This window comes from Lathyrus oleraceus, chromosome 7 (assembly GCF_024323335.1).
Source record: "Lathyrus oleraceus cultivar Zhongwan6 chromosome 7, CAAS_Psat_ZW6_1.0, whole genome shotgun sequence".
Taxonomy (NCBI): domain Eukaryota; kingdom Viridiplantae; phylum Streptophyta; class Magnoliopsida; order Fabales; family Fabaceae; genus Lathyrus; species Lathyrus oleraceus.
The window spans coordinates 443,748,488-443,761,690 of NC_066585.1; the positions used below are offsets into that span (position 1 = coordinate 443,748,488).

At 43.7% G+C, this 13,203-nt stretch overlaps 1 non-coding gene across 1 annotated transcript; it reads left to right on the plus strand.

Moving 5' to 3' along the window:
- Positions 1-3,013: 3,013 nt before the first annotated feature.
- On the plus strand, positions 3,014-3,120 carry LOC127108813 (small nucleolar RNA R71). The gene has a single exon (XR_007796324.1). It is a non-coding gene; the product is annotated as a small nucleolar RNA R71 (small nucleolar RNA).
- Positions 3,121-13,203: the final 10,083 nt, after the last annotated feature.

The following is a 13,203-nucleotide window of genomic DNA, read 5'->3' on the forward strand; positions in this document are numbered from 1 at the left end:
AACAGCTCCTATAGTGAAATCTCTAGCATCACACATTATTTCGAAGGGTTTAGTCCAATCTGGGGTTTGTAGAATGGGTGCTGAAATTAACGCTTGTTTTAACTGGTTAAAGGCTTTGATGCATTTCTCATCGAAAATAAACTCGATGTCTTTCATCAGAAGGTCGGTCAGGGGTTTTGTTATTTTAGAGAAGTCTTTTATAAAGCGTCGATAGAAACCGGCGTGTCCAAGGAAACTACGGATTTCTCTAACTGTCTTAGGAGGTTTAAGGTTTTCTATAACTTCTATTTTTTCTTTATCGACCTCAATGCCTCTTTTAGATATTATGTTTCCTAACACTATGACTTCTTTGACCATAAAGTGGCATTTCTCCCAGTTTAACACAAGGTTAACTTCTACGCATCTCTCTAGGATTTTCTCAAGGTTAATAAGACAATCTTCAAAGTTTAATCCACACACCGAGAAGTCGTCCATGAATAATTCCATGATTCCGTTGAGATAATCTGTGAAGATTGACATCATACAACGTTGGAAAGTAGCTGGCGCATTACAGAGTTCAAACGGCGTTCGTCTGTAAGCAAATGTTTCGTATGGACAGGTAAAGGTTGTTTTCTCTTGATCCTCGGGGTGAATGGGTATTTGGAAAATCCAGAATATCCATCAAGATAACAAAAGTAAGAGTGTCTGGAAAGACTCTCAAGCATTTGATCTATGAATGGAAGGGGGGGAATGGTCTTTCCTAGTTGCCTTATTTAGATTCATATAATCTACGCACATACGCCATCCGCCTTCTATGCGTTTAGCGACATGCTCCCCCTTTTCGTTCTGCACAACTATGATGCCTCCCTTCTTGGGTACCACATGTACATGACTTACCCACTTACTATCAGAGATCTGATAGATTATACCAGCTTCCAATAGTCTAAGGACTTCCTTCTTCACCACCTCGCTCATCACAGGGTTGATTCATCTTTGATGTTCTCTGGAAGGTTTTGAATCCTCCTCTAGTGAGATCCGGTGCATACACACGGATGGGCTAATACCTTTTAAATCAGAGATGTTGTACCCTAGGGCAGAGGGGTATTTTCTTAAAACGTTCAAGAGTCGATTCGTCTCGTCTTGGTTTAAGGTGGAACTAACTATTACTGGGCGGTTCATTTCTTCATCCAGGAACTCATATCTTAGGTTCTTGGGTAGTTCCTTAAGTTCTTGGGCTGGTTTTTGAGAATTAGGTGAAGGGTCTGGAGTAAGATCCAAACATTCGTTAGTGTGAGGTTCCGTTTCCTCTAACTCGTCACCCTTTTCATTCGGGTTTGAAAATGGTTCAATCTTAGGTTCTCCCTAATCAAATTCTCTTATGCACTCATCTATGATATCGATCGCATAACATGCGTCTCCTAGAATTGGTCCCATCAGGAATTTCGAAAGAATGAACTCAATCTTTTCGTCCCCTACTTCGAAGGTTAATTTCCCTCTTTTGACATCTATTATAGCTCCGGCTGTTGATAAGAATGGTCTACCTAGAAGGATAGGGATATCTTCGTCTTCTTTTATATCCATGACCATAAAGTTTGTTGGGATATAAAGTTGACCGATCCTAACTGAGATGTCTTCTAAAATGCCTACGGGATACTTAACATACCTATCGGCTAATTGTAGGGACATCTTAGTTGGTTGTAACTCTCCTAAGTTTAGCCTCTCAGATACAGCTAAGGGCATTAAACTTACACTAGCGCCTAAGTCTAGGAAAGCTTTGTTGATCACATGGTTTCCTAAAATGCAAGGTATAGAAAAACTGCCAGGGTCTTTCTCCTTCTTAGTAAGTTTATCCTCAGAAATAAAGTTGCATTCCAAGGGTTTGGGATTGTCGAGCCTACGCTTGTTAGTTAAGATGTCTTTGAGAAATTTGGCGTAAGACGGAATTTGGGTGATAGCTTCAGTGAAAGGAATCTCTACATGAAGCTTTTATATCACTTTTATAAATTTTTGATATTGGTTGTTGACTTTGGTTTGTTTAAGTCTTTGTGGATACGGGATTGGTGGTTTGTACGGGGGCGGTGGTTTGTAAGTTTTATCCTTGGCTTCACCTTCTTGGTTGGTTTGTTTCTCGGATTCCTACGGTTCCTCTTCTTGGTTGTTAGAAGTTTTGGACTCACTCATTGTTGGGTTCTTAGGCCCTTCGTAAGCGGTCCCACTTCGTAACGAGATAGTGTTAGCTTGGCCTCGAGGGTTTGGCTGAGGTTGTCCAGGAAATTGGCCTTCAGGTGTAGTTTGTGGGGCTTGGTTTTGTGCTACATGTGAGATCTGGGTTTCAAGAATCTTGTTGTGAGTGATTATCTAATCAACCTTGGTTCCTAATTGCGTTATAAGTTCGTTTACGTGATTGTTTTGGTTTAGGAATTCTTTATTTTGCTGAGTCTGGCCCGATATAAAGCTTTCCATGATCTTCTCAAGGTTAGACTTCTGGGGCACAACTTGCATAGGTTGATTTGGTTTTTGGGCTTGATAACCTTGCGGTCTCTGAGGTGCATTATTTTGGATAGGGTTCTGGTTTCTATAAGAGAAATTTGGATGATTCTTCCATCCAGGGTTGTAAGTGTTTGGAAACGGGTTACCTTGGGCGTAATTCACTTGGTCGGTATTTAGTTTGTTTAAAAGGTTACACTCCGCCAATTCATGTCCTTTAGATCCACAAAGTTCGCACTCTGTGTGGACTACTACTACGGTGTTAGTGTTTGTAGACATATGTTCGATCCTAAGGGATAAAGCGTCCATTTTTTCCTGCATCATGTCTAGAGAGCTTACCTCATGTATTCCACCTTGGGTCTCCTTTTTCTCTATTGATGCTCGTTCAGTTCCCCATTGATAATGGTTTTGGGCCATATCCTCAATTAGGTCACAAGCTTCTGGATAAGGTTTGTTCATTAGCGCGCCACCTGCAGCAGCGTCGATGCTCATCTTGGTATTTTAATGGAGTCCATTGTAGAAGGTATGAACGATCAGCCATTGCTCTAGGCCATGGTGTGGGAAAACTTTTAACAACTCTTTATATCTCTCCCAAGCTTCGAAAAGCGATTCTCCTTGGTTTTGAGCAAATCTCGTTATTTGGTTTCGAAGAACGGCAGTCTTACTAGGGGGGAAATATCTAGCAAGGAATACTCTCATAAGGTCTTCCCAGGTAGTTATTGAATTAGCTGGAAGTGAATCTAGCCATGAGCGTGCTCTATCCCTGAGGGAGAAAGGAAATAATCTTAAACGGATCACATCGGGTGAAGCGCCGTAGATTTAAAGGTGTCGGCTAGTTGGATAAAAACTTTTAAATGTTGATTCGGGTTCTCGGTAGCGAGACCCGCGTATTGGTTTTGTTGCACTAATTGCAACAAAGACGGTTTTAGTTCGAAATTATTAGCAGGTATAAGGGGGTTTACTATACTCGAACTAGGTTCCTCATCAGAGGGTTGGGCAAATTCCTTAAGAGGTCGCCTATCGCGATTCTCGGCCATAACTTTCTTAATTCGGATGAGTAAGAGGCGTGTACGAGTATAACATTCGGGTTCCGCTAAAGGATCTACTAAATTTCCGGTACTACGAGTTCTTCGCATTTACCGGCTAATAATGCCTTAGTCTATACGGTGTAACAACAGGGTACGAAATTTGACGAAGTTGGTCCCCGGCAACGGCGCCAAAAACTTCATCGCTGTGATTCGCAAGTGCACGAATAACTGTCGCAACGCAAAAAACAACCGGCGGGAAAAGACAAAGAGCCGCCACCGTGCGTTATTTATCCCAAAGGAGGGAAAGGAAAAGCTCGAAGTAAACCTGGATAAGGAAATAACCATGATGATGATGATGCACCCTTGCAATCAAGATAATACTCAACCTCCTTGAGGAACCAAGAAAACCCCAATTGAAGCACAAACCCTCAGATGGCTAGTGATCAATTCAATAAGACCCTCAGGTTTGAACTACACAACTCTCTATCTTCTGGGAAAGACTTAGGAGGATGACTTTTATTTCCACATGATATGCAATATGCACATGCCTAATGCCCTAAACTATGAAATGCAATATGTTAAGCTAGTCCCAAGAGAGGAGGGCAAATTTTGAGGTGTTACAGCTGCCCCTATTCAATCCAATGTGAACCTGTCGATATGAACAGCCTCGGCTTTCAGATGATCAGGGTGAAGAGTGATTGAATACCAAGAACAGACGAACAATTTGCGCTCTGCTGGGAAATAATTAACAGTGCCTGTCAGAATCGGCAAAGAAGTGATCTCAAAAGAAAAATCCGTCTGGTACGGAGACAGTCGGCCTGAACACCGAAACAGAATGTTGACTTGGATACCAAAATAAATGGCAACCCAGGAATACCCATGGCCTGAACGCCGCATCCGCTGGGGATTATTATTATTTATTTATTTTCCTTGAACCCCAAAACTTTCTGATTGATTTTTTCTTTTTTTCTTGAACCCCGAACAAATATTTTCTTTCACGCAGATGATCCCGGATCACCGCAGTTGAACCCCGACAACTTCATAGTAGTCTTGCTGCCAAACAATGAACCTCGTTCTCCATTTTCTTGTGATAATTCCGTTGGCAATTCCGGAAATAACACCAACCACCACTCTAATGGCGACATATCAGAAGATATTCGACCAGACATTTACCCATGACTGGGAAGAAATTCGACGTTTACTGACATCGAACAATGATGTTTACTGACACCAAAGAAAGGATATTCGACCAGACATTTACTGATGACTGGGAATGAACTCGACATTTACTGACATCGAACAATGATGTTTACTGACACCAAAGAAAAGATACTCGACCAGACATTTACTGATGACTGGGAAGGAACTCGACGTTTACTGACATCGAACAATGATGTTTACTGACACCAAAGAAAAGATATTCGACCAGACATTTACTAATGACCGGGAAGGAACTCTACGTTTACTGACATCGAACAATGATGTTTACTGACACCAAAAAAAAGATATTCGACCAGACATTCACTGATGACCGGGAAGGAACTCGACGTTTACTGACATCGAACAATGATGTTTACTGACACCAAAGAAAAGATATTCGACCAGACATTCACTGATGACCGGGAAGGAACTCGACGTTTACTGACATCGAACAATGATGTTTACTGACACCAAAGAAAAGATATTCGACCAGACATTTACTGATGACCGGGAAGGAACTCGACGTTTACTGACATCGAACAATGATGTTTACTGACACCAAAGAAAGGATGCTCGACCAGACATTTACTGATGACCGGGAAGGAACTCGACGTTTACTGACATCGAACAATGATGTTTACTGACACCAAAGAAAAGATATTCGACCAGACATTCACTGATGATTGGGAAGGAACTCGACGTTTACTGATATCGAACAATGATGTTTACTGACACCAAAGAAAAGATATTCGACCAGACATTCACTGATGACTAGGAAGGAACTCGACGTTTACTGACATCGAACAATGATGTTTACTGACACCAAAGAAAAGATATTCGACCAGACATTCATTGATGTCCGGGAAGGAACTCGATGTTTACTGACATCGAACAATGATGTTTACTGACACCAAAGAAAAGATATTCGACCAGACATTTACTGATGACCGGGAAGGAACTCGACGTTTATTGACATCGAACAATGATGTTTACTGACACCAAAGAAAGGATATTCGACCAGACATTTATTGATGACCGGGAAGGAACTCGACGTTTACTGACATCGAACAATGATGTTTACTGACACCAAAGAAAGGATACTCGACCAGACATTTACTGATGATCGGGAAGGAACTCGACGTTTACTGACATCGAACAATGATGTTTACTGACATCGAAGAATGATGTTTACTGACATCGAAGAATGATGTTTACTGACATCGAACAAAAGAAACATTACGGGGATCGACACGACACTTACCGGTATCGCAGGGATAACATCTACATATGTCAAAACCAGGCAGACGCTTGTCGGGGACTAACTGGGGAATGCTGCTGATCCAAAATCACGATGCTGAACTCCTCAGAGTAACACCTTCCAACTTCCATCTCGCACGACAGAAATTCTTCCTCCAATATCGCACTACTGGGGGGACTGTTGTTGCTCTAATGTCATGATGCTAAACTCCTCAGAGTAACATCTTCCAACTTCCATCTCGCACGACAGAAATTCTTCCTCCAATATCGCACTACTGGGGGGGACTGTTGTTGCTCTAACGTCATGATGCTAAACTCCTCAGAGTAACATCTTCCAACTTCCAGCGAAACCAACTCTCAAACGACAACCACGGCTTGAGGCTAGCTGATGCTTGCAATGCTGAGGCTGATCTTCCAACCAAATAAAGTGATTCTCAAACGGTAACCACGGCTTGAGACTAGCTTATGTTTGCAATAATGATGCATGATTTTGTTTTCAGCGTAATGCTCCATAACTATGGAAATGCTACGCAATTAGGTATGCAATATGCTATGCTTTCCTAAATGATGAATGCATAAAAAATATCCCCTCAAGGGACTCTTCTGGGGAGCTCGAGGCACTCTGTTGAGGAACTCGATACCGCTCCGATCTCCACCCTGCTGGGGAATAGCACTGCCGTTGGGGAAAGGACCACCCTCACCGGGGATGAACTCCACTGAACCCGATCCACTTGGGGACTCCGTTGGGGAAGAAACCACCAACGCACTCTGCGAGGAAAACAACAATCTTCGACTTGCTGGGGATATAACAATCCCGACACTGCTTGGGGGAACAACTACCAATAAACACCTCCGCTAGGGAAATAGCAACCTTTAGGCCTGGCTGCTGGGGAAACACCGATCTCAAACCCGCTGGGGAGATAACCATCCCGACCCTGCTAGGGAAGACACAGACCCTGAACCTACTGGGGAGGTAACAATCCCAACTCTGCTTGGGGAAATAAGGAAAATCTGGCACAGAACACCCGTCGACTCGTCGAACCCTGGTATTCACCATCTAACTCCAGTGTCAGCTTTCCACTTTTGAGAGCTCCCAGACTTGCCTGGACTTTTCTGATTCATCACCTTGTATTCTCGATTTCCCCGTACTCTACGGAGGTCGAACCCCTCAAATTGGTATCAACTTTCCAATTTTTCAGACTTTGAAGAGTCTTCTTGATTAATCCTCCAGGATCGTCGCACGTTTCTCGCCGTCCTTTCACCATTCTCAACTCCTTGTCCCTGATCGGACTCCACGGGGATCTTTTGTCACAAAGCTTCACGTCACAACCTGCAAGTGAGTGAAAATATCTAACAGCACCTGCAACAGAGATCGTTAGATAAAAACGTACCCCAGGCGTGCCAAAATTTCAACACTTGGGTCACTCAACCTTCCGAATAAGATTTCAAGCTTTCAATCTTATAAACATGCATTGGAAGGGATCTCCATGTCTCAAAATGCAAAGATTCTTTATCAAAATAAACGGATGTTTTTGCAATCAAAGCGGTTATGAAAACAAAAACAAAATTATTTGACTGAATATGCATTTTATTGATTGAAAAAGGTGTGGCTCGAAACTGAGCAATACACAGAAAGCAATTCCTGAAAAGAGGTAATTGCGCACAAAAGGAAAAATCTATCCTAATGGAAATGTGAAACCGTGATCTCATCGAGTTCCAACTCGGTTACACCCCATATGTCCTCAGACTCTCCGTGCTTTCTGCCTTCTGAACAAGACGCTTCCGATTGATCCCTGTCGGGGATTATCCATGTCATATCCAAAGTACAAATGATCATGCTAGACGCAGTTGTTCGTTTCAATCCCTCTTTTGCCTGGACCACCCTTTCGGGTTTTCAGTCCACCGGGATACCCTTTTTTTCCCAAGCCGCCCTTGTGGGGTTTTCAACTTGCCGGGTGTACAGTTTTTTCTTTTTTTATCCCTAACTTTTTCCCGAACCTTTTCATTTTTTTTTCTGGTTCGCCGGGATGCCCATTTTTGCCTGGACTATTTTATTCTTTTCGTCCAGCGGGTCTCTTATACGAAGTATTTTTTAACTGCGTCTGCATTCACAGGGGATGGAAAATCCTCACCATCCATGGTCGTTAACAACAAGGCTCCATCAGAGAAAACCTTCTTGACCACGAATTGACATTCATAATGTGTCCACTTGCCCCTACGATTGTTTTGAGGAGGAAGGATCCTTTTCAACACCATATCTCTCATGATATACCCGAGGTTGTACCTTTCGGTCAAAAGCACGCTTCATCCGCTGCTGATACAACTGCCAATGACAGATGGCCGCCAACCTCTTCTCCTCAATCAGGCTCAACTCTTCATACCGAGTCCTTACCCATTCAGCCTCTTGCAATTTTACGTCCATCAGGACTCTCAACGACGGAATTTGAACCTCAACTGGTAGCACGGCTTCCATCCCATACACGAATGAGAAAGGTGTTGCCCCAGTAGACGTACGCCGAGGATCGATACCCAGGATACAAGCTTTGTACTCAACCACCATTGTTGGTGTATTCAAATGTCAACCTGGCAGCAAAACGAATGTGGGATCCCTTTGGCGTAACCAAAGCAACACCAATTCCGTTTCCATTCACGTCGACAGCCCCATCAGACATCAGAATCCGTTCGGATTCAGGGTCAGGCCCCTCCTCCGGGATCGGTTCCTCACAATCTTTCGATTTGAGAACCTCGATGTCCTCATCAGGGAACTCAAACTTCATCGGTTGATAATTCTCAGTGGGTTGCTGGGCGAGGTAATCAGACAATACACTCCCCTTTGTTTCTTTCTGAGAGGTATACTGAATATCGTATTTGTTAAAATCATTTGCCATCTCGCAACCCGTCCGGTCAATGCTGGCTTCGCAATTTTATACTTGATCAGATCCATCTTGGAAATCCACAAAGTGGTATGAACCAGCATACACTGTCTCAGTCAGCGAGCAGCCTATGCCAAAGTACAACAAGTTTTCTCGAGCAGTGAATATATTGTTTCACAGTCGGTAAACTTTTTGCTAAGGTAAATTGCATGCTCTTTTCGACCAGACTCGTCATGCTGCCCCAATACACACCTCATAGACTCCTCGAGGACTGTCAAGTATGGGTTTACGGTCTCCCTCCACAGGAAGGCAACAGAATCGGAGGCTCCTGCAACTTATTCTTTTATTTCTCAATGCCCCTTGGCAATCATTATTTCACCTGACCGTTTGATCTTTTTTTCTCAACAGCTTGAGTGGGTTCCCACGTGGCTGTTAGATGAGATGTGAACCGTGAGATGCAGTTCAATCTATCTAAGAAACCACGAACCTCCTTCTCTGTCCTCGGTTCAGGCATTTTTCTTATATGGCTTTTTTTCTTTCTTCTTTTTTCTCTTTTTTTTAGCAGGGTCAACCTCGATTCCTCTTTCATTCACAATTAGCCTCAGCAACTTACCGGACCGCACTCCGAAAGTGCACTTATTCGGATTCAACCTCAGTTTGAATTGTCTCAACTGGTCCACTCGGCTTGGCCAGATCTACCAGATGCCCCTCTTCTGTTTGGGACTTTGCTATCATGTCATCAATATAGCATTCAATTTCATGATGAATCATATCATGAAACAAAGTCGCCATAGCTCTTTGATGCGTGGCACCGACGCTCTTGAGACCGAATGGCACCACCTCCGCTCTTGACACTCGCCTCCAAGACGGCCCCATCCTTCACTTCCTTTTTGACCTCTTCGGTGCCCAGATCAACAATTTCACTCTCTCCTTGTGCGGTTGAATCACCTTCTCCTCTTGTCTCAACAACCTGGCTAATCTTCCAGCAGATCACAATCTTCTTCGCCTTCTTCTTCGGCATGATAGATCGGATTGTCGAAGTCATACAGAGGTGTAACCGAATTGTTATCAATGAGATCAAGAGAATTATTTTTTGAAGTCGGAACGAGACAAATCAAAAAGGGGGAAAATGAAAACAAACATTGCCATTTTTTATTTTTGTTTTAAACTGCAAAAATAAATGAAAAACAGGGAACACCGCTTTTGTTGTGAAAAAAATCCATTTATTAATGATGCAAAATGTTGCAAAATGAAACACATGAGATGGCCCTTACAATGGACCATTACGTTTCGGGCAAAACGTATGGCTTTCATGCAAACAGAATTGAAAAACAGGAAATATTACTCTTCACGTAGAGTGACAGTGATGATCTTTTCGGCCTTCCAGTTCCCTGGTACACACGATTTTATCCACGAGTCAAGTTCGCAGTCACTGTCAATCTCTTCACCCACCGCACAAGCGTGACCTGGATCCAGCATTCCAGCACTGATGAATGTGAACGGTTGACAACGTCTTCTGTTTTGCTCAGACGGGTCTTAGCTTTCCTGATAACCAATCCCGAACCTCTCTGCTTTCACCGCAATGTCTATCATTCCTCCCCACCCTGGGATCCCTCCATTTCTCACCACTTCCACGGCCTGTTTGTAAGAAGAAATGAACGGCTTTTTCTCTTTCTCAGCAATAATGGCATTCTCCACCTTGACGGTTTCAATTGCCTGACATGGTGTTTCAAAATTTTCGCCATCCATTTCCACCTCCATCATTCTCTGAGTCGCTTCCCTCATCATTACACACCCGTTTGTGGCGACAGCCGCACAACAATTATCACAACCAGGGAAATCTCCACTCTTCATCAGAGGTCTCTGGACCACAGACATTGGAGTTTTTAACTGATCCCCATTCATCAGCCCAATCGTCCTCCTATCCTCAGAAATTGCATTCACCCCCATCTGACCATGCGCGGGCATGTGATTAGCATTAACATTTGGAGATTGTGCAAAATTAATGGCCTTGGAATCCACCAGGTCCTGGACAATATGCTTAAAAGCTTTACAATTCTCCACATTGTGTCCAGGGGCACCAGAGTGGAATTCACATTTGGCATTCTCATCATAACTGGAAGGCCTCTGATCAGGTCTCAACGGAGCTAACATCCTTGGCCGCACCAATCCAAGATCCTTCAACCTCTTCAACAGAAGAGCATACGTCATGGGTGGCTTATCAAACTGCCGATTTGTCTTCCCTTTTCTCACTTGGCACCCGACTTTCTGTACTCTCTGTTGAGGTGGCTGCTGTTGTTGTACTATAGATTGATTACCAGCAGGAATGGTTACCGCAGCAGCATACGGGTGATAACGATCCTTACCCCTCTTGGCATGCACATCACTTGATTCAACCTCCTTCTTATGCTGACCATTACCAGAGGGCTTCTTTATTCCAGATGACGGAGCCTTTCCCTGAGTTTTCTCCGTTATCAGCCATTTTTCAATCCTTTCCCCAGCCACTACTATATCAGCAAAATTGGTAACCGGTCATCCTACCATTCTTTCAGCAAAGGTCCCCTGCAGGGTACCCATGAATAAATCAGATATTTCCTGATCCACCAGCGGAGGTTGAACTCTGGCAGCCAACTCCCTCCACCTTTGTGCGTATTCTTTAAACCCCTCATTAGGCTTCTGAGACATACCCTGCAATTGGGTACGGCTAGGAGCCATATCAGCATTAAATTGATATTGTTTAAAGAATGCATCGCCAAGATCCTGCCAGCTTTTGACATCAGATGACCTCAGCTTGGTGTACCATTCCAAAGACCCCCCAGACAGACTGTCCTGGAAGAAATACATCCAAAGCTTCTGGTCCATTGTATAAGCAGAAATTTTTCGGACAAAAGCCTAGAGATGAGTTTCCGGGCAAGAACTCCCATTGTATTTGTCAAACGTGGGCCCTTTAAACTTTTGCGGGATCACAATCCCCTCAACTAGCCCCATGTTCGACATATTAACAACCCCCAGAGTAGCATGGCTTTCCAGAGCCCTGATCTTCTCTGCTAGCACCTGAATTTCCTTGTTCGGCGGCGGAACACCGTACTGACCAACTTGCTCATTTAGCACAGAGAACTGGTCTGCTTCTCTGTCTTCCTCCCTATCCTCCTCGGCCCCAAAGAAAGGAAGAAACAAACTATCCTTCAGATTATTACCCATCGGACCTGGTCCACCGCCTGTGGCAACACCGAAACCACCCCCATTATTTATCACTACACCAGCAGTAGTTTTCTTTCCGAGATCTCCTCCATCCCTAGAACCCCCAAGGCCATGGTTGGAGACACCCTCTAAATTGATACCACTGTTGGCAGCTGAAGCCCGCTCGAGCTTCTCCACTTTATCAGCAAGTGCTTTTTGTCCCACGGCAAACCCTTACATGACATTGATCAGCTCTCCCATCTTCTCTTTCAGCTCGAGAATGTCTGCGTTGGATGTATCCATCAGCTTGGATCTGTTGCGCCTGGTAGGGTATCGGTGCGGACGTGCTACGTGCAAGGGAATGATTCGGCGCGCGCGAGCAATGATTCCTGTGTCAATCAAACACGTTAAATACTGACACCTTCAAAACAGAAGACAGGTTATTATGACTCATGCATGAATGCAATGTCTATCCGTATGAGGAACATTCTGTCCTTTGATCCTGGTTTCATCGAGACGGATAATAATTTGACAACAATATTCTGACATCAGGATATCTCTCAACCAGAATTTCAATCGAGAATGTACCCTGAGTATGGATAGACATGGGTTAGATGTCGATGGATGCAAAATGGGAATGATGCTGATGCATGAATGCAATGCACTGTGCCATCCTCCAAGTCATTTGAACATTCACTGCACTGAAGTCTCGGTCTCTGAACTGATCATAACCATCTGAGGGACTGAATAACCATAATTCCGGCTTAGGATTCCGAAATAAACGGAACTGAAGGATATATCACCATCATCACTGGGAAATCACTGAACTGATAACCACAACATCATCTGAATCAACCCAGGGAATCCTGAAATAAACGGATCCCCACTGATAAATACCACGGACAGAACTCCGGCGTCTCAGAAATAAATCCATAAATCCGACTTATAAATAGGACCTCGATCAAGAACTGAACCATCAGTCACCATCAAAGTCACCATCAGAACATGCATTTGTAGGAATCAAACCCTCCCCTCACAGGTGAATTCTAATCAGGTCATCCTAAGGCGGATAATGGTCTCGAGAATCGGACAAGATACTCAACGGGTTTGCCCTTTCGGGTGTGCCGCTGCAGCTCTCATAAGATCATCTAAGCCAAAGATCCGGGAAAGAACGGTCACCGAAGTCAACAACTCAGATG